Source organism: Oncorhynchus kisutch, unplaced genomic scaffold, assembly GCF_002021735.2.
Source record: "Oncorhynchus kisutch isolate 150728-3 unplaced genomic scaffold, Okis_V2 Okis07a-Okis12b_hom, whole genome shotgun sequence".
Classification (NCBI taxonomy): domain Eukaryota; kingdom Metazoa; phylum Chordata; class Actinopteri; order Salmoniformes; family Salmonidae; genus Oncorhynchus; species Oncorhynchus kisutch.
Genome location: NW_022261984.1, coordinates 3,911,106 through 3,933,824, shown reverse-complemented (window position 1 = coordinate 3,933,824; position 22,719 = coordinate 3,911,106). Strand labels below are relative to the sequence as shown.

At 48.0% G+C, this 22,719-nt stretch overlaps 1 protein-coding gene and 1 long non-coding RNA gene across 4 annotated transcripts in view; one reads left to right on the top strand and one right to left on the bottom strand.

The window, feature by feature from the left end:
- Window positions 1–22,719, top strand: part of LOC109901308 (semaphorin-4E) — a 330,201-nt gene that overhangs the window by 239,051 nt on the left and 68,431 nt on the right. The gene's annotated exons all lie outside the window — the stretch shown is intronic.
- On the bottom strand, window positions 276–22,700 carry LOC116360157 (uncharacterized). The gene is made up of 2 exons (XR_004206946.1): window positions 22,598–22,700; window positions 276–1,379 (listed from the first exon to the last, which is right to left on the bottom strand). It is a non-coding gene; the product is annotated as an uncharacterized LOC116360157 (long non-coding RNA).

The following is a 22,719-nucleotide window of genomic DNA, read 5'->3' as shown; positions in this document are numbered from 1 at the left end:
GTGTCTTATATTAGCTGAAAGCTTAATTAATGTGGTCAGTGTGAAAACGATGATTGATATCAGACCAGAAATATTGTTAGTAAGACTAGCTAAGCATTGGCACCAAGTGTAGAGTTTGCACATGTTTTTTCAGATTAGGGGATAAGAGTCCGAAAGCAAAGCTAAAACATTTCCATATTACCTTAATGTTTTCTTCTTTCTGTTAACCTAAGTTTAAATGTTAATGTGTTATAGTCTCTATGGCTACTGCACAGAACACAACACAGAACACAGCATCCTCACAATGTTGATTTTATAGAAGCAATATCATGTCATAGTTTAGAAACAAACTGTATGATTACCTTTCTAACTGACTCCTAATGGTAATATCTACTGTATGATTCTAACTTCAGTGACTAGTAGTTGAGTAGTTGCTCTGATGTGGATCTCCACCAGATTCCTCTCTGATCTCTGTCTGTTGTCCACTACGGTTGATATCATTTTTTAAGTATCCAATCACCTTCAATCAGGAAGTTATACATTACAGGATATTCTAAACACAGTGATATAACATGATAGCTGTCTGCATCATTATCAGAATAGCGGAACTTCACAGGTGTGTCTCTGTGTGTGTCTGCCTAGGTGCAGCATGTATCCTCTCAGTACTGTTCTGCCTTCTGTCTGTGTCCATCTGCAAGTCACATTGTTTTAACAATCCAATCACATTCAATCAGGTAGCTGGTAAACCTGATAGGTTCCTTTCTTACTTAATCTGAGCCTTAGTTCATCTTCTTACTGAAGTGATTTATGCTAATAATTTATTATGAAAAAAGAAGAAGCCTATGGCAAATCACATAACATGTTTCTATTTAAAACAATGAATACAATCATTTTACAGATGACAGTATGTCTACACACTGTTTAACTAGAGAGAGATGCATTAGCACTGTAGCAATGCTATATAATGAGCTACTGTATAACTCTTCACAAATCCAGTTATGTTGAGAGGTAAATGATATGTCAGAATATTTATATACAGGCTCAGAATACCCAATATTAACATCAGCACAGTCCTAGTTATATCTTGGTACACCACCATTATCAGGTTGTTTTGCCCCTCAGTGCAGTACCAGCAGTGTGTTGGTGTGTCTTAGAGAGAGAGAGAATGAAGTTGTGTGCACTGTAAGGTGCTGTATGTGTGTGTGTCCTCCCACCAGCCTCCTCTGTTGTTATGGTGATGTTAAACCACTTTCTCACAAATCCAGTAACGATTGAGTAAACATGACTGGTCATTCCATGCCTTTACAGGAAGCCAGGTTTCTGTGTTCAGTTCAACACAGTCCTCCTCCCCATATTTTGGGTTGTCATGACCATTATCAGGCTGCTGTGAGTACCAGTAACTACAGGGTAAAGAAGACAGAGAAAATAAAATAATAAAAATTGTATTTTGTCACATGCGCTGAATACAACAGGTGTACACTTTACCATGAAATGCTTAGTTACGGGTCCTTTTCCAACAATGCAGAGTTAAGCAGTAAAAAATATATTAATAAAACATTTACTATATAAAAAAAGGTAAATATTACCACAAAATAAAAAGTGACTTGTGGATAGAGTCTAGTGAGTGTGTGGGTAGAGTCTAGTGAGTGTGTGGGTAGAGTCTAGTGAGTGTGTGGGTAGAGTCTAGTGAGTGTGTGGGTAGAGTCTAGTGAGTGTGTGGGTAGAGTCTAGTGAGTGTGTGGGTAGAGTCTAGTGAGTGTGTGGATAGAGTCTAGTGAGTGTGTGGATAGAGTCTAGTGAGTGTGTGGGTAGAGTCTAGTGAGTGTGTGGGTAGAGTCTAGTGAGTGTGTGGGTAGAGTCTAGTGAGTGTGTGGGTAGAGTCTAGTGAGTGTGTGGGTAGATTCTAGTGAGTGTGTGGGTAGAGTCTAGTGAGTGTGTGGATAGAGTCTAGTGAGTGTGTGGGTAGAGTCTAGTGAGTGTGTGGGTAGAGTCTAGTGAGTGTGTGGGTAGAGTCTAGTGAGTGTGTGGGTAGAGTCTAGTGAGTGTGTGGGTAGAGTCTAGTGAGTGTGTGGGTAGAGTCTAGTGAGTGTGTGGGTAGAGTCTAGTGAGTGTGTGGGTAGAGTCTAGTGAGTGTGTGGGTAGAGTCTAGTGAGTGTGTGGGTAGAGTCTAGTGAGTGTGTGGGTAGAGTCTAGTGAGTGTGTGGGTAGAGTCTAGTGAGTGTGTGGGTAGAGTCTAGTGAGTGTGTGGGTAGAGTCTAGTGAGTGTGTGGGTAGAGTCTAGTGAGTGTGTGGGTAGAGTCTAGTGAGTGTGTGGGTAGAGTCTAGTGAGTGTGTGGGTAGAGTCTAGTGAGTGTGTGGATAGAGTCTAGTGAGTGTGTGGGTAGAGTCTAGTGAGTGTGTGGGTAGAGTCTAGTGAGTGTGTGGGTAGAGTCTAGTGAGTGTGTGGTAGAGGTTATGTGAGTCTGGTGAGTGTGTGGGTAGAGTCTAGTGAGTGTGTGGGTAGAGTCTAGTGAGTGTGTGGGTAGAGTCTAGTGAGTGTGTGGGTAGAGTCTAGTGAGTGTGGGGGTAGAGTCTAGTGAGTGTGTGGGTAGAGTCTAGTGAGTGTGTGGGTAGAGTCTAGTGAGTGTGTGGGTAGAGTCCAGTGAGTGTGTGGGTAGAGTCTAGTGAGTGTGTGGATAGAGTCTAGTGAGTGTGTGGGTAGAGTCTAGTGAGTGTGTGGGTAGAGTCTAGTGAGTGTGTGGGTAGAGTCTAGTGAGTGTGTGGGTAGAGTCTAGTGAGTGTGTGGGTAGAGTCTAGTGAGTGTGTGGGTAGAGTCTAGTGAGTGTGTGGGTAGAGTCTAGTGAGTGTGTGGATAGAGTCTAGTGAGTGTGTGGGTAGAGTCTAGTGAGTGTGTGGGTAGAGTCTAGTGAGGTGGTGTGGGTAGAGTCTAGTGAGCTGTGTGTGGGTAGAGTCTAGTGAGTTGTGTGGGGTAGAGTCTAGTGAGTGTGTGGGTAGAGTCTAGTGAGTGTGTGGGTAGAGTCTAGTGAGTGTGTGGATAGAGTCTAGTGAGTGTGTGGGTAGAGTCTAGTGAGTGTGTGGAGTAGAGTCTAGTGAGTTGTGGGTAGAGGTCTAGTGAGTGTGTGGATAGAGTCTAGTGAGTGTGTGGGTAGAGTCTAGTGAGTGTGTGGGTAGAGTCTAGTGAGTGTTGTGGGTAGAGTCTAGTGAGTGTGGTGGGTAGAGGTCTAGGTCAGTGTGTGGGGTAGAGTCTAGTGAGTGTGTGGGTAGAGTCTGGTGAGTGTGTGGGTAGAGTCTAGTGAGTGTGTGGGTAGAGTCTAGTGAGTGTGTGGATAGAGTCTAGTGAGTGTGTGGGTAGAGTCTAGTGAGTGTGTGGGTAGAGTCTAGTGAGTGGTGTGGATAGAGTCTAGTGAGTGTGTGGGTAGAGTCTAGTGAGTGTGTGGGTAGAGTCTAGTGAGTGTGTGGGTAGAGTCTAGTGAGTGTGTGGGTAGAGTCTAGTGAGTGTGTGGGTAGAGTCTAGTGAGTGTGTGGGTAGAGTCTAGTGAGTGTGTGGGTAGAGTCTAGTGAGTGTGTGGGTAGAGTCTAGTGAGTGTGTGGTAGAGTCTAGTGAGTGTGTGGGTAGAGTCTAGTGAGTGTGTGGGTAGAGTCTAGTGAGTTGTGTGGGTAGAGTGCTAGTGAGTGTGTGGGTAGAGTCTAGTGAGTGTGTTGGATAGAGTCCTAGTGAGTGTGTGGGTAGAGTCTAGTGAGTGTGTGGGTAGAGTCTAGTGAGTGTGTGGGTAGAGTCTAGTGAGTGTGTTGGTAGAGTCTGGTGAGTGTGTGGGTAGAGTCTAGTGAGTGTGTGGGTAGAGTCTAGTGAGTGTGTGGGTAGAGTCTAGTGAGTGTGTGGGTAGAGTCCTAGTGAGTGTGGGGGTAGAGTCTAGTGAGTGGTGTGGGTAGAGTCTAGTGAGTGTGTGGGTAGAGTCTAGTGAGTGTGTGGGTAGAGTCCAGTGAGTGTGTGGGTAGAGTCTAGTGAGTGTGTGGATAGAGTCTAGTGAGTGTGTGGGTAGAGTCTAGTGAGTGTGTGGGTAGAGTCTAGTGAGTGTGTGGGTAGAGTCTAGTGAGTGTGTGGGTAGAGTCTAGTGAGTGTGTGGGTAGAGTCTAGTGAGTGTGTGGGTAGAGTCTAGTGAGTGTGGTGGGTAGAGTCTAGTGAGTGTGTGGATAGAGTCTAGTGAGTGTGTGGGTAGAGTCTAGTGAGTGTGTGGGTAGAGTCTAGTGAGTGTGTGGGTAGAGTCTAGTGAGTGTGTGGGTAGAGTCTAGTGAGTGTGGGGGTAGAGTCTAGTGAGTGTGTGGGTAGAGTCTAGTGAGTGTGTGGGTAGAGTCTAGTGAGTGTGTGGATAGAGTCCTAGTGAGTGTGTGGGTAGAGTCTAGTGAGTGTGTGGGTAGAGTCTAGTGAGTGTGTGGGTAGAGTCTAGTGAGTGTGTGGATAGAGTCTAGTGAGTGTGTGGGTAGAGTCTAGTGAGTGTGTGGGGTAGAGTCTAGTGAGTGTGTGGGTAGAGTCTAGTGAGTGTGTGGGTAGAGTCCTAGTCAGTGTGTGGGTAGAGTCTAGTGAGTGTGTGGGTAGAGTCTGGTGAGTGTGTGGGTAGAGTCTAGTGAGTGTGTGGGTAGAGTCTAGTGAGTGTGTGGATAGAGTCTAGTGAGTGTGTGGGTAGAGTCTAGTGAGTGTGTGGGTAGAGTCTAGTGAGTGTGTGGATAGAGTCTAGTGAGTGTGTGGGTAGAGTCTAGTGAGTGTGTGGGTAGAGTCTAGTGAGTGTGTGGGATAGAGTCTAGTGAGTGTGTGGATAGAGTCTAGTGAGTGTGTGGTATAGAGTCTAGTCAGTGTGTGGGATAGAGTCTAGTGAGTGTGTGGGTAGAGTCTAGTCAGTGTGTGGATAGAGTCTAGTGAGTGTGTGGATAGAGTCTAGTGAGTGTGTGGGTAGAGTCTAGTGAGTGTGTGGGTAGAGTCTAGTGAGTGTGTGGATAGAAGTCTAGTGAGGTGTGTGGATAGAGTCTAGTGAGTGTGTGGATAGAGTCTAGTGAGTGTGTGGGTAGAGTCTAGTGAGTGTGTGGATAGAGTCTAGTGAGTGTGTGGATAGAGTCTAAGTGAGTGTGTGGGTAGAGTCTAGTGAGTGTGTGGGTAGAGTCTAGTGAGTGTGTGGGTAGAGTTCTAGTGGAGTGTGTTGGGTTGAGAGTCTAGTGAGTGTGTGGATAGAGTCTAGTGAGTGTGTGGGTAGAGTCTAGTGAGTGTGTGGGTCGAGTCTAGTGAGTGTCTGGGTAGAGTCTATGAGTGTGTGGATAGAGTTCTAGTGAGTGTGTGGGTAGAGTCAGTGAGTTGTGTGGGTAGAGTCTAGTGAGTGTGTGGGGTAGAAGTCTAGTGAGTTGGGGGTGAGTCTAAGTGAGTGTGTGGGTAGAGTCTAGTGAGTGTGTGGATAGACGTCTAGTGAGTGTGTGGGTAGAGTCCTAGGAAGTGTCCCTGGGTAAGTTAGTGAAGTGTGTGGATAGAGTCTAGTGAGTGTCTGGGTAGAGTCTAGTGGAGTGGTGTGGATAGATCTAGGAGTGTGTGGGTAGAGTTAGTGAGTGTGTGGTAGAGTCTAGTGATGTGTGGGTAAGAGTCTAGTGAGTGTGTGGTAGAGTCTAGTGAGTGTGTCGGGTAGACGTCTGTGAGTGTGGTGGGTAGAGCTCAGTGAGTGTGTGGATAACGTCTAAGTGAGTTTGGCTGGATAGACGTCTAGTGAGTGTGGTGGGATAGAGGTCTAGTGAGTGTGGTGGGTAAGTCTAGTGAGTGTGGTGGAATAGAGTCTAGTGAGTGTGTGGGTAGAGTCTAGTGAGTGTGTGGATAGAGTCTAGTGGGAGTGTGTGGGTAGAGTCTAGTGAGTGGTGGGTAGAGTCTAGTGAGTGATGTGGATAGAGTCTAGTGAGTGTGTGGTAGAGTCTAGTGAGTGTGTGGGTAGAGTCTAGTGAGTGTGTGGGTAAGTCTAGTGAGTGTGTGGGATAGAGTCCTAGTGAGTGTGTGGGTAGAGTCTAGTGAGTGTGTGGGTAGAGTCTAGTGAGTGTGTGGGGTAGAGTCTAGTGAGTGTTGTGGGTAGAGTCTAGTGAGTGTGTGGGTAGAGTCTAGTGAGTGTGTGGGTAGAGTCTAGTGAGTGTGTGGGTAGAGTCTAGTGAGTGTGTGGTAGAGTCTAGTGAGTGTGTGGTAGAGTCTAGTGAGTGTGTGGGTAGAGTCTAGTGAGTGGTGTGGGTAGAGTCTAGTGAGTGTGTGGGTAGAGTCTAGTGAGTGTGGTGGGTAGAGTCTAGTGAGTGTGTGGGTAGAGTCTAGTGATTGTGGGTAGAGTCATAGTGGTGTGTGGGTAGAGTCTAGTGAGTGTGTGGGTAGAGTCTAGTGAGTGTGTGGGTAGAGTCTAGTGAGTGTGTGGGTAGAGTCTAGTGAGTGTGTGGGTAGAGTCTAGTGAGTGTGGTAGCTGAGTTGGTTAGTGGAGTGTGTGGATAGAGTCTAGTGAGTATGTGGGTAGAGTCTAGTGAGTGTGTGGGTAGAGTCTAGTAGTGTGTGGGTAGAGTCCTATTGAGTGTGGTGGGTAGAGTCTAGTGAGTGTGTGGGTAGAGTCTAGTGAGTGTGTGGGTAGAGTCTAGTGAGTGTGTGGGTAGAGTCTAGTGAGTGTGTGGGTAGAGTCTTGGTTAGTGGTGTGGTAGAGTAGTGAGTGTGGGGTAAGTCTAGTGAGTGTGTGGGTAGAGTCTAGTAGTGTGTGGGTAGAGTCTAGTGAGTGTGTGGGTAGAGTCTAGTGAGTGTGTGGGTAGAGTCTAGTGAGTGTGTGGGTAGAGTCTAGTGAGTGTGTGGGTAGAGTCTAGTGAGTGTGTGGGTAGAGTCTAGTGAGTGTGTGGGTAGAGTCTAGTGAGTGTGTGGGTAGAGTCTAGTGAGTGTGTGGGTAGAGTCTAGTGAGTGTGTGGGTAGAGTCTAGTGAGTGTGTGGATAGAGTCTAGTGAGTGTGTGGGTAGAGTCTAGTGAGTGTGTGGGTAGAGTCTAGTGAGTGTGTGGGTAGAGTCTAGTGAGTGTGTGGGTAGAGTCTAGTGAGTGTGTGGGTAGAGTCTAGTGAGTGTGTGGGTAGAGTCTAGTGAGTGTGTGGGTAGAGTCTAGTGAGTGTGTGGGTAGAGTCTAGTGAGTGTGTGGGTAGAGTCTAGTGAGTGTGTGGGTAGAGTCTAGTGAGTGTGTGGGTAGAGTCTAGTGAGTGTGTGGGTAGAGTCTAGTGAGTGTGTGGGTAGAGTCTAGTGAGTGTGTGGGTAGAGTCTAGTGAGTGTGTGGGTAGAGTCTAGTGAGTGTGTGGGTAGAGTCTAGTGAGTGTGTGGGTAGAGTCTAGTGAGTGTGTGGGTAGAGTCTAGTGAGTGTGTGGGTAGAGTCTAGTGAGTGTGTGGGTAGAGTCTAGTGAGTGTGTGGGTAGAGTCTAGTGAGTGTGTGGGTAGAGTCTAGTGAGTGTGTGGGTAGAGTCTAGTGAGTGTGTGGGTAGAGTCTAGTGAGTGTGTGGGTAGAGTCTAGTGAGTGTGTGGGTAGAGTCTAGTGAGTGTGTGGGTAGAGTCTAGTGAGTGTGTGGGTAGAGTCTAGTGAGTGTGTGGGTAGAGTCTAGTGAGTGTGTGGGTAGAGTCTAGTGAGTGTGTGGGTAGAGTCTAGTGAGTGTGTGGGTAGAGTCTAGTGAGTGTGTGGGTAGAGTCTAGTGAGTGTGTGGGTAGAGTCTAGTGAGTGTGTGGGTAGAGTCTAGTGAGTGTGTGGGTAGAGTCTAGTGAGTGTGTGGGTAGAGTCTAGTGAGTGTGTGGGTAGAGTCTAGTGAGTGTGTGGGTAGAGTCTAGTGAGTGTGTGGGTAGAGTCTAGTGAGTGTGTGGGTAGAGTCTAGTGAGTGTGTGGGTAGAGTCTAGTGAGTGTGTGGGTAGAGTCTAGTGAGTGTGTGGGTAGAGTCTAGTGAGTGTGTGGGTAGAGTCTAGTGAGTGTGTGGGTAGAGTCTAGTGAGTGTGTGGGTAGAGTCTAGTGAGTGTGTGGGTAGAGTCTAGTGAGTGTGTGGGTAGAGTCTAGTGAGTGTGTGGGTAGAGTCTAGTGAGTGTGTGGGTAGAGTCTAGTGAGTGTGTGGGTAGAGTCTAGTGAGTGTGTGGGTAGAGTCTAGTGAGTGTGTGGGTAGAGTCTAGTGAGTGTGTGGGTAGAGTCTAGTGAGTGTGTGGGTAGAGTCTAGTGAGTGTGTGGGTAGAGTCTAGTGAGTGTGTGGGTAGAGTCTAGTGAGTGTGTGGGTAGAGTCTAGTGAGTGTGTGGGTAGAGTCTAGTGAGTGTGTGGGTAGAGTCTAGTGAGTGTGTGGGTAGAGTCTAGTGAGTGTGTGGGTAGAGTCTAGTGAGTGTGTGGGTAGAGTCTAGTGAGTGTGTGGGTAGAGTCTAGTGAGTGTGTGGGTAGAGTCTAGTGAGTGTGTGGGTAGAGTCTAGTGAGTGTGTGGGTAGAGTCTAGTGAGTGTGTGGGTAGAGTCTAGTGAGTGTGTGGGTAGAGTCTAGTGAGTGTGTGGGTAGAGTCTAGTGAGTGTGTGGGTAGAGTCTAGTGAGTGTGTGGGTAGAGTCTAGTGAGTGTGTGGGTAGAGTCTAGTGAGTGTGTGGGTAGAGTCTAGTGAGTGTGTGGGTAGAGTCTAGTGAGTGTGTGGGTAGAGTCTAGTGAGTGTGTGGGTAGAGTCTAGTGAGTGTGTGGGTAGAGTCTAGTGAGTGTGTGGGTAGAGTCTAGTGAGTGTGTGGGTAGAGTCTAGTGAGTGTGTGGGTAGAGTCTAGTGAGTGTGTGGGTAGAGTCTAGTGAGTGTGTGGGTAGAGTCTAGTGAGTGTGTGGGTAGAGTCTAGTGAGTGTGTGGGTAGAGTCTAGTGAGTGTGTGGGTAGAGTCTAGTGAGTGTGTGGGTAGAGTCTAGTGAGTGTGTGGGTAGAGTCTAGTGAGTGTGTGGGTAGAGTCTAGTGAGTGTGTGGGTAGAGTCTAGTGAGTGTGTGGGTAGAGTCTAGTGAGTGTGTGGGTAGAGTCTAGTGAGTGTGTGGGTAGAGTCTAGTGAGTGTGTGGGTAGAGTCTAGTGAGTGTGTGGGTAGAGTCTAGTGAGTGTGTGGGTAGAGTCTAGTGAGTGTGTGGGTAGAGTCTAGTGAGTGTGTGGGTAGAGTCTAGTGAGTGTGTGGGTAGAGTCTAGTGAGTGTGTGGGTAGAGTCTAGTGAGTGTGTGGGTAGAGTCTAGTGAGTGTGTGGGTAGAGTCTAGTGAGTGTGTGGGTAGAGTCTAGTGAGTGTGTGGGTAGAGTCTAGTGAGTGTGTGGGTAGAGTCTAGTGAGTGTGTGGGTAGAGTCTAGTGAGTGTGTGGGTAGAGTCTAGTGAGTGTGTGGGTAGAGTCTAGTGAGTGTGTGGGTAGAGTCTAGTGAGTGTGTGGGTAGAGTCTAGTGAGTGTGTGGGTAGAGTCTAGTGAGTGTGTGGGTAGAGTCTAGTGAGTGTGTGGGTAGAGTCTAGTGAGTGTGTGGGTAGAGTCTAGTGAGTGTGTGGGTAGAGTCTAGTGAGTGTGTGGGTAGAGTCTAGTGAGTGTGTGGGTAGAGTCTAGTGAGTGTGTGGGTAGAGTCTAGTGAGTGTGTGGGTAGAGTCTAGTGAGTGTGTGGGTAGAGTCTAGTGAGTGTGTGGGTAGAGTCTAGTGAGTGTGTGGGTAGAGTCTAGTGAGTGTGTGGGTAGAGTCTAGTGAGTGTGTGGATAGAGTCTAGTGAGTGTGTGGGTAGAGTCTAGTGAGTGTGTGGGTAGAGTCTAGTGAGTGTGTGGTAGAGTCTAGTGAGTGTGTGGGTAGAGTCTAGTGAGTGTGTGGGTAGAGTCTAGTGAGTGTGTGGGTAGAGTCTAGTGAGTGTGTGGGTAGAGTCTAGTGAGTGTGTGGGTAGAGTCTAGTGAGTGTGTGGGTAGAGTCTAGTGAGTGTGTGGGTAGAGTCTAGTGAGTGTGTGGGTAGAGTCTAGTGAGTGTGTGGGTAGAGTCTAGTGAGTGTGTGGGTAGAGTCTAGTGAGTGTGTGGGTAGAGTCTAGTGAGTGTGTGGGTAGAGTCTAGTGAGTGTGTGGGTAGAGTCTAGTGAGTGTGTGGGTAGAGTCTAGTGAGTGTGTGGATAGAGTCTAGTGAGTGTGTGGGTAGAGTCTAGTGAGTGTGTGGGTAGAGTCTAGTGAGTGTGTGGGTAGAGTCTAGTGAGTGTGTGGGTAGAGTCTAGTGAGTGTGTGGGTAGAGTCTAGTGAGTGTGTGGGTAGAGTCTAGTGAGTGTGTGGGTAGAGTCTAGTGAGTGTGTGGGTAGAGTCTAGTGAGTGTGTGGGTAGAGTCTAGTGAGTGTGTGGGTAGAGTCTAGTGAGTGTGTGGGTAGAGTCTAGTGAGTGTGTGGGTAGAGTCTAGTGAGTGTGTGGGTAGAGTCTAGTGAGTGTGTGGGTAGAGTCTAGTGAGTGTGTGGGTAGAGTCTAGTGAGTGTGTGGGTAGAGTCTAGTGAGTGTGTGGGTAGAGTCTAGTGAGTGTGTGGGTAGAGTCTAGTGAGTGTGTGGGTAGAGTCTAGTGAGTGTGTGGGTAGAGTCTAGTGAGTGTGTGGGTAGAGTCTAGTGAGTGTGTGGGTAGAGTCTAGTGAGTGTGTGGGTAGAGTCTAGTGAGTGTGTGGGTAGAGTCTAGTGAGTGTGTGGGTAGAGTCTAGTGAGTGTGTGGGTAGAGTCTAGTGAGTGTGTGGGTAGAGTCTAGTGAGTGTGTGGGTAGAGTCTAGTGAGTGTGTGGGTAGAGTCTAGTGAGTGTGTGGGTAGAGTCTAGTGAGTGTGTGGGTAGAGTCTAGTGAGTGTGTGGGTAGAGTCTAGTGAGTGTGTGGGTAGAGTCTAGTGAGTGTGTGGGTAGAGTCTAGTGAGTGTGTGGGTAGAGTCTAGTGAGTGTGTGGGTAGAGTCTAGTGAGTGTGTGGGTAGAGTCTAGTGAGTGTGTGGGTAGAGTCTAGTGAGTGTGTGGGTAGAGTCTAGTGAGTGTGTGGGTAGAGTCTAGTGAGTGTGTGGGTAGAGTCTAGTGAGTGTGTGGGTAGAGTCTAGTGAGTGTGTGGGTAGAGTCTAGTGAGTGTGTGGGTAGAGTCTAGTGAGTGTGTGGGTAGAGTCTAGTGAGTGTGTGGGTAGAGTCTAGTGAGTGTGTGGGTAGAGTCTAGTGAGTGTGTGGGTAGAGTCTAGTGAGTGTGTGGGTAGAGTCTAGTGAGTGTGTGGGTAGAGTCTAGTGAGTGTGTGGGTAGAGTCTAGTGAGTGTGTGGGTAGAGTCTAGTGAGTGTGTGGGTAGAGTCTAGTGAGTGTGTGGGTAGAGTCTAGTGAGTGTGTGGGTAGAGTCTAGTGAGTGTGTGGGTAGAGTCTAGTGAGTGTGTGGGTAGAGTCTAGTGAGTGTGTGGGTAGAGTCTAGTGAGTGTGTGGGTAGAGTCTAGTGAGTGTGTGGGTAGAGTCTAGTGAGTGTGTGGGTAGAGTCTAGTGAGTGTGTGGGTAGAGTCTAGTGAGTGTGTGGGTAGAGTCTAGTGAGTGTGTGGGTAGAGTCTAGTGAGTGTGTGGGTAGAGTCTAGTGAGTGTGTGGGTAGAGTCTAGTGAGTGTGTGGGTAGAGTCTAGTGAGTGTGTGGGTAGAGTCTAGTGAGTGTGTGGGTAGAGTCTAGTGAGTGTGTGGGTAGAGTCTAGTGAGTGTGTGGGTAGAGTCTAGTGAGTGTGTGGGTAGAGTCTAGTGAGTGTGTGGGTAGAGTCTAGTGAGTGTGTGGGTAGAGTCTAGTGAGTGTGTGGGTAGAGTCTAGTGAGTGTGTGGGTAGAGTCTAGTGAGTGTGTGGGTAGAGTCTAGTGAGTGTGTGGGTAGAGTCTAGTGAGTGTGTGGGTAGAGTCTAGTGAGTGTGTGGGTAGAGTCTAGTGAGTGTGTGGGTAGAGTCTAGTGAGTGTGTGGGATAGAGTCTAGTGAGTGTGTGGGTAGAGTCTAGTGAGTGTGTGGGTAGAGTCTAGTGAGTGTGTGGGTAGAGTCTAGTGAGTGTGTGGGTAGAGTCTAGTGAGTGTGTGGGTAGAGTCTAGTGAGTGTGTGGGTAGAGTCTAGTGAGTGTGTGGGTAGAGTCTAGTGAGTGTGTGGGTAGAGTCTAGTGAGTGTGTGGGTAGAGTCTAGTGAGTGTGTGGGTAGAGTCTAGTGAGTGTGTGGGTAGAGTCTAGTGAGTGTGTGGGTAGAGTCTAGTGAGTGTGTGGGTAGAGTCTAGTGAGTGTGTGGGTAGAGTCTAGTGAGTGTGTGGGTAGAGTCTAGTGAGTGTGTGGGTAGAGTCTAGTGAGTGTGTGGGTAGAGTCTAGTGAGTGTGTGGGTAGAGTCTAGTGAGTGTGTGGGTAGAGTCTAGTGAGTGTGTGGGTAGAGTCTAGTGAGTGTGTGGGTAGAGTCTAGTGAGTGTGTGGGTAGAGTCTAGTGAGTGTGTGGGTAGAGTCTAGTGAGTGTGTGGGTAGAGTCTAGTGAGTGTGTGGGTAGAGTCTAGTGAGTGTGTGGGTAGAGTCTAGTGAGTGTGTGGGTAGAGTCTAGTGAGTGTGTGGGTAGAGTCTAGTGAGTGTGTGGGTAGAGTCTAGTGAGTGTGTGGGTAGAGTCTAGTGAGTGTGTGGGTAGAGTCTAGTGAGTGTGTGGGTAGAGTCTAGTGAGTGTGTGGGTAGAGTCTAGTGAGTGTGTGGGTAGAGTCTAGTGAGTGTGTGGGTAGAGTCTAGTGAGTGTGTGGGTAGAGTCTAGTGAGTGTGTGGGTAGAGTCTAGTGAGTGTGTGGGTAGAGTCTAGTGAGTGTGTGGGTAGAGTCTAGTGAGTGTGTGGGTAGAGTCTAGTGAGTGTGTGGGTAGAGTCTAGTGAGTGTGTGGGTAGAGTCTAGTGAGTGTGTGGGTAGAGTCTAGTGAGTGTGTGGGTAGAGTCTAGTGAGTGTGTGGGTAGAGTCTAGTGAGTGTGTGGGTAGAGTCTAGTGAGTGTGTGGGTAGAGTCTAGTGAGTGTGTGGGTAGAGTCTAGTGAGTGTGTGGGTAGAGTCTAGTGAGTGTGTGGGTAGAGTCTAGTGAGTGTGTGGGTAGAGTCTAGTGAGTGTGTGGGTAGAGTCTAGTGAGTGTGTGGGTAGAGTCTAGTGAGTGTGTGGGTAGAGTCTAGTGAGTGTGTGGGTAGAGTCTAGTGAGTGTGTGGGTAGAGTCTAGTGAGTGTGTGGGTAGAGTCTAGTGAGTGTGTGGGTAGAGTCTAGTGAGTGTGTGGGTAGAGTCTAGTGAGTGTGTGGGTAGAGTCTAGTGAGTGTGTGGGTAGAGTCTAGTGAGTGTGTGGGTAGAGTCTAGTGAGTGTGTGGGTAGAGTCTAGTGAGTGTGTGGGTAGAGTCTAGTGAGTGTGTGGGTAGAGTCTAGTGAGTGTGTGGGTAGAGTCTAGTGAGTGTGTGGGTAGAGTCTAGTGAGTGTGTGGGTAGAGTCTAGTGAGTGTGTGGGTAGAGTCTAGTGAGTGTGTGGGTAGAGTCTAGTGAGTGTGTGGGTAGAGTCTAGTGAGTGTGTGGGTAGAGTCTAGTGAGTGTGTGGGTAGAGTCTAGTGAGTGTGTGGGTAGAGTCTAGTGAGTGTGTGGGTAGAGTCTAGTGAGTGTGTGGGTAGAGTCTAGTGAGTGTGTGGGTAGAGTCTAGTGAGTGTGTGGGTAGAGTCTAGTGAGTGTGTGGATAGAGTCTAGTGAGTGTGTGGGTAGAGTCTAGTGAGTGTGTGGGTAGAGTCTAGTGAGTGTGTGGGTAGAGTCTAGTGAGTGTGTGGGTAGAGTCTAGTGAGTGTGTGGGTAGAGTCTAGTGAGTGTGTGGGTAGAGTCTAGTGAGTGTGTGGGTAGAGTCTAGTGAGTGTGTGGGTAGAGTCTAGTGAGTGTGTGGGTAGAGTCTAGTGAGTGTGTGGGTAGAGTCTAGTGAGTGTGTGGGTAGAGTCTAGTGAGTGTGTGGGTAGAGTCTAGTGAGTGTGTGGGTAGAGTCTAGTGAGTGTGTGGGTAGAGTCTAGTGAGTGTGTGGGTAGAGTCTAGTGAGTGTGTGGGTAGAGTCTAGTGAGTGTGTGGGTAGAGTGAGTGTGTGGGTAGAGTCTAGTGAGTGTGTGGGTAGAGTCTAGTGAGTGTGTGGGTAGAGTCTAGTGAGTGTGTGGGTAGATAGAGTCTAGTGAGTGTGTGGGTAGAGTCTAGTGAGTGTGTGGGTAGAGTCTAGTGAGTGTGTGGTTAGAGTCTAGTGAGTGTGTGGGTAGATTCTAGTGAGTGTGTGGGTAGAGTCTAGTGAGTGTGTGGGTAGAGTCTAGTGAGTGTGTGGGTAGAGTCTAGTGAGTGTGTGGGTAGAGTCTAGTGAGTGTGTGGGTAGAGTCTAGTGAGTGTGTGGGTAGAGTCTAGTGAGTGTGTGGGTAGAGTCTAGTGAGTGTGTGGGTAGAGTCTAGTGAGTGTGTGGGTAGAGTCTAGTGAGTGTGTGGGTAGAGTCTAGTGAGTGTGTGGATAGAGTCTAGTGAGTGTGTGGATAGAGTCTAGTGAGTGTGTGGGTAGAGTCTAGTGAGTGTGTGGGTAGAGTCTAGTGAGTGTGTGGATAGAGTCTAGTGAGTGTGTGGGTAGAGTCTAGTGAGTGTGTGGGTAGAGTCTAGTGAGTGTGTGGGTAGAGTCTAGTGAGTGTGTGGGTAGAGTCTAGTGAGTGTGTGGGTAGAGTCTAGTGAGTGTGTGGGTAGAGTCTAGTGAGTGTGTGGGTAGAGTCTAGTGAGTGTGTGGGTAGAGTCTAGTGAGTGTGTGGGTAGAGTCTAGTGAGTGTGTGGGTAGAGTCTAGTGAGTGTGTGGGTAGAGTCTAGTGAGTGTGTGGGTAGAGTCTAGTGAGTGTGTGGGTAGAGTCTAGTGAGTGTGTGGGGTAGAGTCTAGTGAGTGTGTGGATAGAGTCTAGTGAGTGTGTGGGTAGAGTCTAGTGAGTGTGTGGGTAGAGTCTAGTGAGTGTGTGGGTAGAGTCTAGTGAGTGTGTGGGTAGAGTCTAGTGAGTGTGTGGATAGAGTCTAGTGAGTGTGTGGATAGAGTCTAGTGAGTGTGTGGGTAGAGTCTAGTGAGTGTGTGGGTAGAGTCTAGTGAGTGTGTGGGTAGAGTCTAGTGAGTGTGTGGATAGAGTCTAGTGAGTGTGTGGGTAGAGTCTAGTGTGTGTGTGGGTAGAGTCTAGTGAGTGTGTGGGTAGAGTCTAGTGAGTGTGTGGGTAGAGTCTAGTGAGTGTGTGGGTAGAGTCTAGTGAGTGTGTGGGTAGAGTCTAGTGAGTGTGTGGGTAGAGTCTAGTGAGTGTGTGGGTAGATTCTAGTGAGTGTGTGGGTAGAGTCTAGTGAGTGTGTGGGTAGATTCTAGTGAGTGTGTGGGTAGAGTCTAGTGAGTGTGTGTTTAGAGACTAGTGAGTGTGTGGGTAGATTCTAGTGAGTGTGTGGGTAGAGTCTAGTGAGTGTGTGGGTAGAGTCTAGTGAGTGTGTGGGTAGAGTCTAGTGAGTGTGTGGGTAGATTCTAGTGAGTGTGTGGGTAGAGTCTAGTGAGTGTGTGGGTAGAGTCTAGTGAGTGTGTGGTTAGAGTCTAGTGAGTGTGTGGGTAGATTCTAGTGAGTGTGTGGGTAGATTCTAGTGAGTGTGTGAGTAGAGTCTAGTGAGTGTGTGGGTAGAGTCTAGTGAGTGTGTGGTTAGAGACTAGTGAGTGTGTGGGTAGATTCTAGTGAGTGTGTGGGTAGAGTCTAGTGAGTGTGTGGGTAGAGTCTAGTGAGTGTGTGGGTAGAGTCTAGTGAGTGTGTGGGTAGATTCTAGTGAGTGTGTGGGTAGAGTCTAGTGAGTGTGTGGGTAGAGTCTAGTGAGTGTGTGGATAGAGTCTAGTGAGTGTGTGGGATAGAGTCTAGTGAGTGTGTGGGTAGAGTCTAGTGAGTGTGTGGGTAGAGTCTAGTGAGTGTGTGGGTAGAGTCTAGTGAGTGTGTGGGTAGAGTCTAGTGAGTGTGTGGGTAGAGTCTAGTGAGTGTGTGGATAGAGTCTAGTGAGTGTGTGGATAGAGTCTAGTGAGTGTGTGGGTAGAGTCTAGTGAGTGTGTGGGTAGAGTCTAGTGAGTGTGTGGGTAGAGTCTAGTGAGTGTGTGGATAGAGTCTAGTGAGTGTGTGGGTAGAGTCTAGTGTGTGTGTGGGTAGAGTCTAGTGAGTGTGTGGGTAGAGTCTAGTGAGTGTGTGGGTAGAGTCTAGTGAGTGTGTGGGTAGAGTCTAGTGAGTGTGTGGGTAGAGTCTAGTGAGTGTGTGGGTAGAGTCTAGTGAGTGTGTGGGTAGATTCTAGTGAGTGTGTGGGTAGAGTCTAGTGAGTGTGTGGGTAGATTCTAGTGAGTGTGTGGGTAGAGTCTAGTGAGTGTGTGGTTAGAGACTAGTGAGTGTGTGGGTAGATTCTAGTGAGTGTGTGGGTAGAGTCTAGTGAGTGTGTGGTTAGAGTCTAGTGAGTGTGTGGGTAGAGTCTAGTGAGTGTGTGGGTAGAGTCTAGTGAGTGTGTGGGTAGAGTCTAGTGAGTGTGTGGGTAGAGTCTAGTGAGTGTGTGGTTAGAGTCTAGTGAGTGTGTGGGTAGAGTCTAGTGAGTGTGTGGGTAGAGTCTAGTGAGTGTGTGGGTAGAGTCTAGTGAGTGTGTGGGTAGAGTCTAGTGAGTGTGTGGGTAGAGTCTAGTGAGTGTGTGGGTAGAGTCTAGTGAGTGTGTGGTTAGAGTCTAGTGAGTGTGTGGGTAGATTCTAGTGAGTGTGTGGGTAGAGTCTAGTGAGTGTGTGGGTAGAGTCTAGTGAGTGTGTGGTTAGAGTCTAGTGAGTGTGTGGGTAGATTCTAGTGAGTGTGTGGGTAGAGTCTAGTGAGTGTGTGGGTAGAGTCTAGTGAGTGTGTGGGTAGAGTCTAGTGAGTGTGTGGGTAGATTCTAGTGAGTGTGTGGGTAGAGTCTAGTGAGTGTGTGGGTAGATTATTTTGAGTGTGCGGGTAGAGTCTAGTGAGTGTGTGGGTAGAGTCTAGTGAGTGTGTGGGTAGATTCTAGTGAGTGTGTGGGTAGAGACTAGTGAGTGTGTGGGTAGATTCTAGTGAGTGTGTGGGTAGAGTCTAGTGAGTGTGTGGGTAGATTCTAGTGAGTGTGTGGGTAGAGTCTAGTGAGTGTGTGGGTAGAGTCTAGTGAGTTTGTGGATAGAGTCTAGGGGGTGTGTGGATAGAGTCTAGTGAGTGTGTGGGTAGAGTCTAGTGAGTGTGTGGGTAGAGTCTAGTGAGTGTGTGGGTAGAGTCTAGTGAGTGTGTGGGTAGAGTCTAGTGAGTGTGTGGATAGAGTCTAGTGAGTGTGTGGATAGAGTCTAGTGAGTGTGTGGGTAGAGTCTAGTGAGTGTGTGGGTAGAGTCTAGTGAGTGTGTGGGTAGAGTCTAGTGAGTGTGTGGGTAGAGTCTAGTGAGTGTGTGGGTAGATTCTAGTGAGTGTGTGGGTAGAGTCTAGTGAGTGTGTGGGTAGAGTCTAGTGAGTGTGTGGGTAGATTCTAGTGAGTGTGTGGGTAGAGTCTAGTGAGTGTGTGGGTAGATTCTAGTGAGTGTGTGGGTAGAGTCTAGTGAGTGTGTGGGTAGATTCTAGTGAGTGTGTGGGTAGAGTCTAGTGAGTGTGTGGTTAGAGACTAGTGAGTGTGTGGGTAGATTCTAGTGAGTGTGTGGGTAGAGTCTAGTGAGTGTGTGGGTAGAGTCTAGTGAGTGTGTGGGTAGAGTCTAGTGAGTGTGTGGGTAGATTCTAGTGAGTGTGTGGGTAGAATCTAGTGAGTGTGTGGGTAGAGTCTAGTGAGTGTGTGGTTAGAGACTAGTGAGTGTGTGGGTAGATTCTAGTGAGTGTGTGGGTAGAGTCTAGTGAGTGTGTGGGTAGAGTCTAGTGAGTGTGTGGTTAGAGACTAGTGAGTGTGTGGGTAGATTCTAGTGAGTGTGTGGGTAGAGTCTAGTGAGTGTGTGGGTAGAGTCTAGTGAGTGTGTGGGTAGAGTCTAGTGAGTGTGTGGGTAGATTCTAGTGAGTGTGTGGGTAGAGTCTAGTGAGTGTGTGGGTAGAGTCTAGTGAGTGTGTGGATAGAGTCTAGTGAGTGTGTGGATAGAGTCTAGTGAGTGTGTGGGTAGAGTCTAGTGAGTGTGTGGGTAGAGTCTAGTGAGTGTGTGGGTAGAGTCTAGTGAGTGTGTGGATAGAGTCTAGTGAGTGTGTGGGTAGAGACTAGTGTGTGTGTGGGTAGAGTCTAGTGAGTGTGTGGGTAGAGTCTAGTGAGTGTGTGGGTAGAGTCTAGTGAGTGTGTGGGTAGAGTCTAGTGAGTGTCTGGGTAGAGTCTAGTGAGTGTGTGGGTAGAGTCTAGTGAGTGTGTGGGTAGATTCTAGTGAGTGTGTGGGTAGAGTCTAGTGAGTGTGTGGGTAGATTCTAGTGAGTGTGTGGGTAGAGTCTAGTGAGTGTGTGGTTAGAGACTAGTGAGTGTGTGGGTAGATTCTAGTGAGTGTGTGGGTAGAGTCTAGTGAGTGTGTGGGTAGAGTCTAGTGAGTGTGTGGTTAGAGACTAGTGAGTGTGTGGGTAGATTCTAGTGAGTGTGTGGGTAGAGTCTAGTGAGTGTGTGGGTAGAGTCTAGTGAGTGTGTGGGTAGAGTCTAGTGAGTGTGTGGGTAGATTCTAGTGAGTGTGTGGGTAGAGTCTAGTGAGTGTGTGGGTAGAGTCTAGTGAGTGTGTGGTTAGAGACTAGTGAGTGTGTGGGTAGATTCTAGTGAGTGTGTGGGTAGAGTCTAGTGAGTGTGTGGTTAGAGACTAGTGAGTGTGTGGGTAGATTCTAGTGAGTGTGTGGGTAGAGTCTAGTGAGTGTGTGGGTAGAGTCTAGTGAGTGTGTGGTTAGAGACTAGTGAGTGTGTGGGTAGATTCTAGTGAGTGTGTGGGTAGAGTCTAGTGAGTGTGTGGGTAGAGTCTAGTGAGTGTGTGGGTAGAGTCTAGTGAGTGTGTGGGTAGATTCTAGTGAGTGTGTGGGTAGAGTCTAGTGAGTGTGTGGGTAGAGTCTAGTGAGTGTGTGGGTAGAGTCTAGTGAGTGTGTGGGTAGAGTCTAGTGAGTGTGTGGGTAGAGTCTAGTGAGTGTGTGGGTAGATTCTAGTGAGTGTGTGGGTAGAGTCTAGTGAGTGTGTGGGTAGAGTCTAGTGAGTGTGTGGTTAGAGACTAGTGAGTGTGTGGGTAGATTCTAGTGAGTGTGTGGGTAGAGTCTAGTGAGTGTGTGGGTAGAGTCTAGTGAGTGTGTGGTTAGAGACTAGTGAGTGTGTGGGTAGATTCTAGTGAGTGTGTGGGTAGAGTCTAGTGAGTGTGTGGGTAGATTCTAGTGAGTGTGTGGGTAGAGTCTAGTGAGTGTGTGGGTAGAGTCTAGTGAGTTTGTGGATAGAGTCTAGTGAGTGTGTGGATAGAGTCTAGTGAGTGTGTGGGTAGAGTCTAGTGAGTGTGTGGGTAGAGTCTAGTGAGTGTGTGGGTAGAGTCTAGTGAGTGTGTGGGTAGAGTCTAGTGAGTGTGTGGATAGAGTCTAGTGAGTGTGTGGATAGAGTCTAGTGAGTGTGTGGGTAGAGTCTAGTGAGTGTGTGGGTAGAGTCTAGTGAGTGTGTGGGTAGAGTCTAGTGAGTGTGTGGATAGAGTCTAGTGAGTGTGTGGGTAGAGACTAGTGTGTGTGTGGGTAGAGTCTAGTGAGTGTGTGGGTAGAGTCTAGTGAGTGTGTGGGTAGAGTCTAGTGAGTGTGTGGGTAGAGTCTAGTGAGTGTGTGGGTAGAGTCTAGTGAGTGTGTGGGTAGAGTCTAGTGAGTGTGTGGGTAGATTCTAGTGAGTGTGTGGGTAGAGTCTAGTGAGTGTGTGGGTAGATTCTAGTGAGTGTGTGGGTAGAGTCTAGTGAGTGTGTGGTTAGAGACTAGTGAGTGTGTGGGTAGATTCTAGTGAGTGTGTGGGTAGAGTCTAGTGAGTGTGTGGGTAGAGTCTAGTGAGTGTGTGGGTAGAGTCTAGTGAGTGTGTGGGTAGATTCTAGTGAGTGTGTGGGTAGAGTCTAGTGAGTGTGTGGGTAGAGTCTAGTGAGTGTGTTTAGAGACTAGTGAGTGTGTGGGTAGATTCTAGTGAGTGTGTGGGTAGATTCTAGTGAGTGTGTGGGTAGAGTCTAGTGAGTGTGTGGGTAGAGTCTAGTGAGTGTGTGGTTAGAGACTAGTGAGTGTGTGGGTAGATTCTAGTGAGTGTGTGGGTAGAGTCTAGTGAGTGTGTGGGTAGAGTCTAGTGAGTGTGTGGGTAGAGTCTAGTGAGTGTGTGGGTAGATTCTAGTGAGTGTGTGGGTAGAGTCTAGTGAGTGTGTGGATAGAGTCTAGTGAGTGTGTGGGTAGAGTCTAGTGTGGTGGGTTTTAGAGTCTAGTGAGTGTGTGGATAGAGTCTAGTGATGTGTGTGGGTAGAGGTCTAGTGAGTGTGTGGGTAGAGTCCCTAGTGAGTGTGTGGATAGAGTCTAGTGAGTGTGGTGGGTAGAGTCTAGTGAGTTGTGTGGGTAGAGTCTAGTGCGTGTGTGGGTAGAGTCTAGTGAGTGTGTGGATAGAGTCTAGTGAGTGTGTGGGTAGAGACTAGTGTGTGTGGGTAGAGTCTAGTGAGTGTGGTGGGTAGAGTCTAGTGCGTGTGTGGGTAGAGTCTAGTGAGTGGTGTGGGTAAAGAGTCTAGTGAGTGTCTGGGTAGAGTCTAGTGAGTGTGTGGGTAGAGTCTAGTGAGTGTGTGGGGTAGATTCTAGTGAGGTGTGTGGGTAGAGTCTATTGAGTGTCTGGGTAGAGTCTAGTGAGTGTGTGGGTAGAGTCTAGTGAGTGTGTGGGTAGTCGAGTAGGAGTGTGTGGGTAGAGTCTACTGAGTATGTGGGTAGATTCTAGTGAGTGTGTGGGTAGAGTCTAGTGAGTGTGTGGATAGAGTCTAGTGAGTGTGTGGGTAGAGTCTAGTGAGTGTGTGGGTAGAGTCTAGTGAGTGTGTGGATAGAGTCTAGTGAGTGTGTGGGTAGAGTCTAGTGAGTGTGTGGATAGAGTCTAGTGAGTGTGTGGATAGAGTCTAGTGAGTGTGTGGGGTAGAGTCTAGTGAGTGTGTGGGTAGAGTCTAGTGAGTGTGTGGGTAGAGTCTAGTGAGTGTGTGGATAGAGTCTAGTGAGTGTGTGGGGTAGAGACTAGTGTGTGTGTGGGTAGAGTCTAGTGAGTGTGTGGGTAGAGTCTAGTGAGTGTGTGGGTAGAGTCTAGTGAGTGTGTGGGTAGAGTCTAGTGAGTGTCTGGGTAGAGTCTAGTGAGTGTGTGGGTAGAGTCTAGTGAGTGTGTGGGTAGATTCTAGTGAGTGTGTGGGTAGAGTCTAGTGAGTGTGTGGGTAGATTCTAGTGAGTGTGTGGGTAGAGTCTAGTGAGTGTGTGGTTAGACTAGTGAGTGTGTGGGTAGATTCTAGTGAGTGTGTGGGTAGAGTCTAGTGAGTAGTGTGGGTTAGAGTCTAGTGAGTGTGTGGGTAGAGTCTAGTGAGTGTGTGGGTAGATTCTAGTGAGTGTGTGGGTAGAGTCTAGTGAGTGTGTGGGTAGAGTCTAGTGAGTGTGTGGTTAGAGACTAGTGAGTGTGTGGGTAGATTCTAGTGAGTGTGTGGGTAGAGTCTAGTGGAGTGTGTGGGTAGAGTCTAGTGAGTGTGTGGTTAGAGACTAGTGAGTGTGTGGGTAGATTCTAGTGAGTGTTGGTGGGTAGAGTCTAGTGAGTGTTGGGTAGAGTCTAGTGAGTGTGTGGGTAGAGTCTAGTGGAGTATGTGGGTAGATTCTAGGTGGAGGTGTGGTGTGGGTAGAGTCTAGTGAGTGTGTGGGTAGATTCTAGTGAGTGTGTGGGTAGAGTCTAGTGAGTGTGTGGGTAGAGTCTAGTGAGTGTTGTGGGTAGATTCTAGTGAGTGTGTGGGTAGAGTCTAGTGAGTGTGTGGGTAGATTCTAGTGAGTGTGTGGGTAGAGTCTAGTGAGTGTGTGGGTAGATCTAGTGAGTGTGCATAGAGTCAGTGTAAAAAAAATATTTTTAAAAGGGGTCAATGTAAAAACAGACATGTTTTTTCAGCTTTAAATGGAGCACATACTTTTTTTGGACGTAGATCCAACATTTTATTTGTATTTTTAAATTATATTTTAAGATATGTCTTTAGTGCTTGTGGAATGACACCTTTGAACATGATTTGAAGCAACATGTAATTTGTTAAAGGTCTCTATCACACCTGGATGGTCAAATCTCACCTTGTAGTCATTGGATTATGAACAACCCAGAGAATCAGTCCTACTCCTTACACTGAGGTCAGTGTTATTATAGAGCAGTAGTCTCTTATCTTGGGGTGGTCAGTGATATTAGAGCAGTAGTCTGTCACCTTGGGGTGGTCAGTGATATTATAGCAGTAGTCTCTTACCTTGGGGTGGTCAGTGTTATTATAGAGCAGTAGTCTCTTACCTTGGGGTGGTCAGTGTTATTATAGAGTAGTAGTATATTACCTTGGGGTGGTCAGTGATATTAGAGCAGTAGTCTCTTATCTTTGGGTGGTCAGTGATATTAGAGCAGTAGTCTGTCACCTTGGGATGATCAGTGTTATTATATAGCAGTAGTCTCTTACCTTGGGGTGGTCAGTGTTATTATAGATCAGTAGGTCTCTTACCTTGGGGTGGTCAGTGGGGTGCCGTCCACCCATTTCCAGGCCCCCTCAGTAACAGAGTCAGTCAGACCAATCCAGGCTCTCTTATTGAAGCTGAATAGAACTCCTGTTCGTGAGAAAGATAC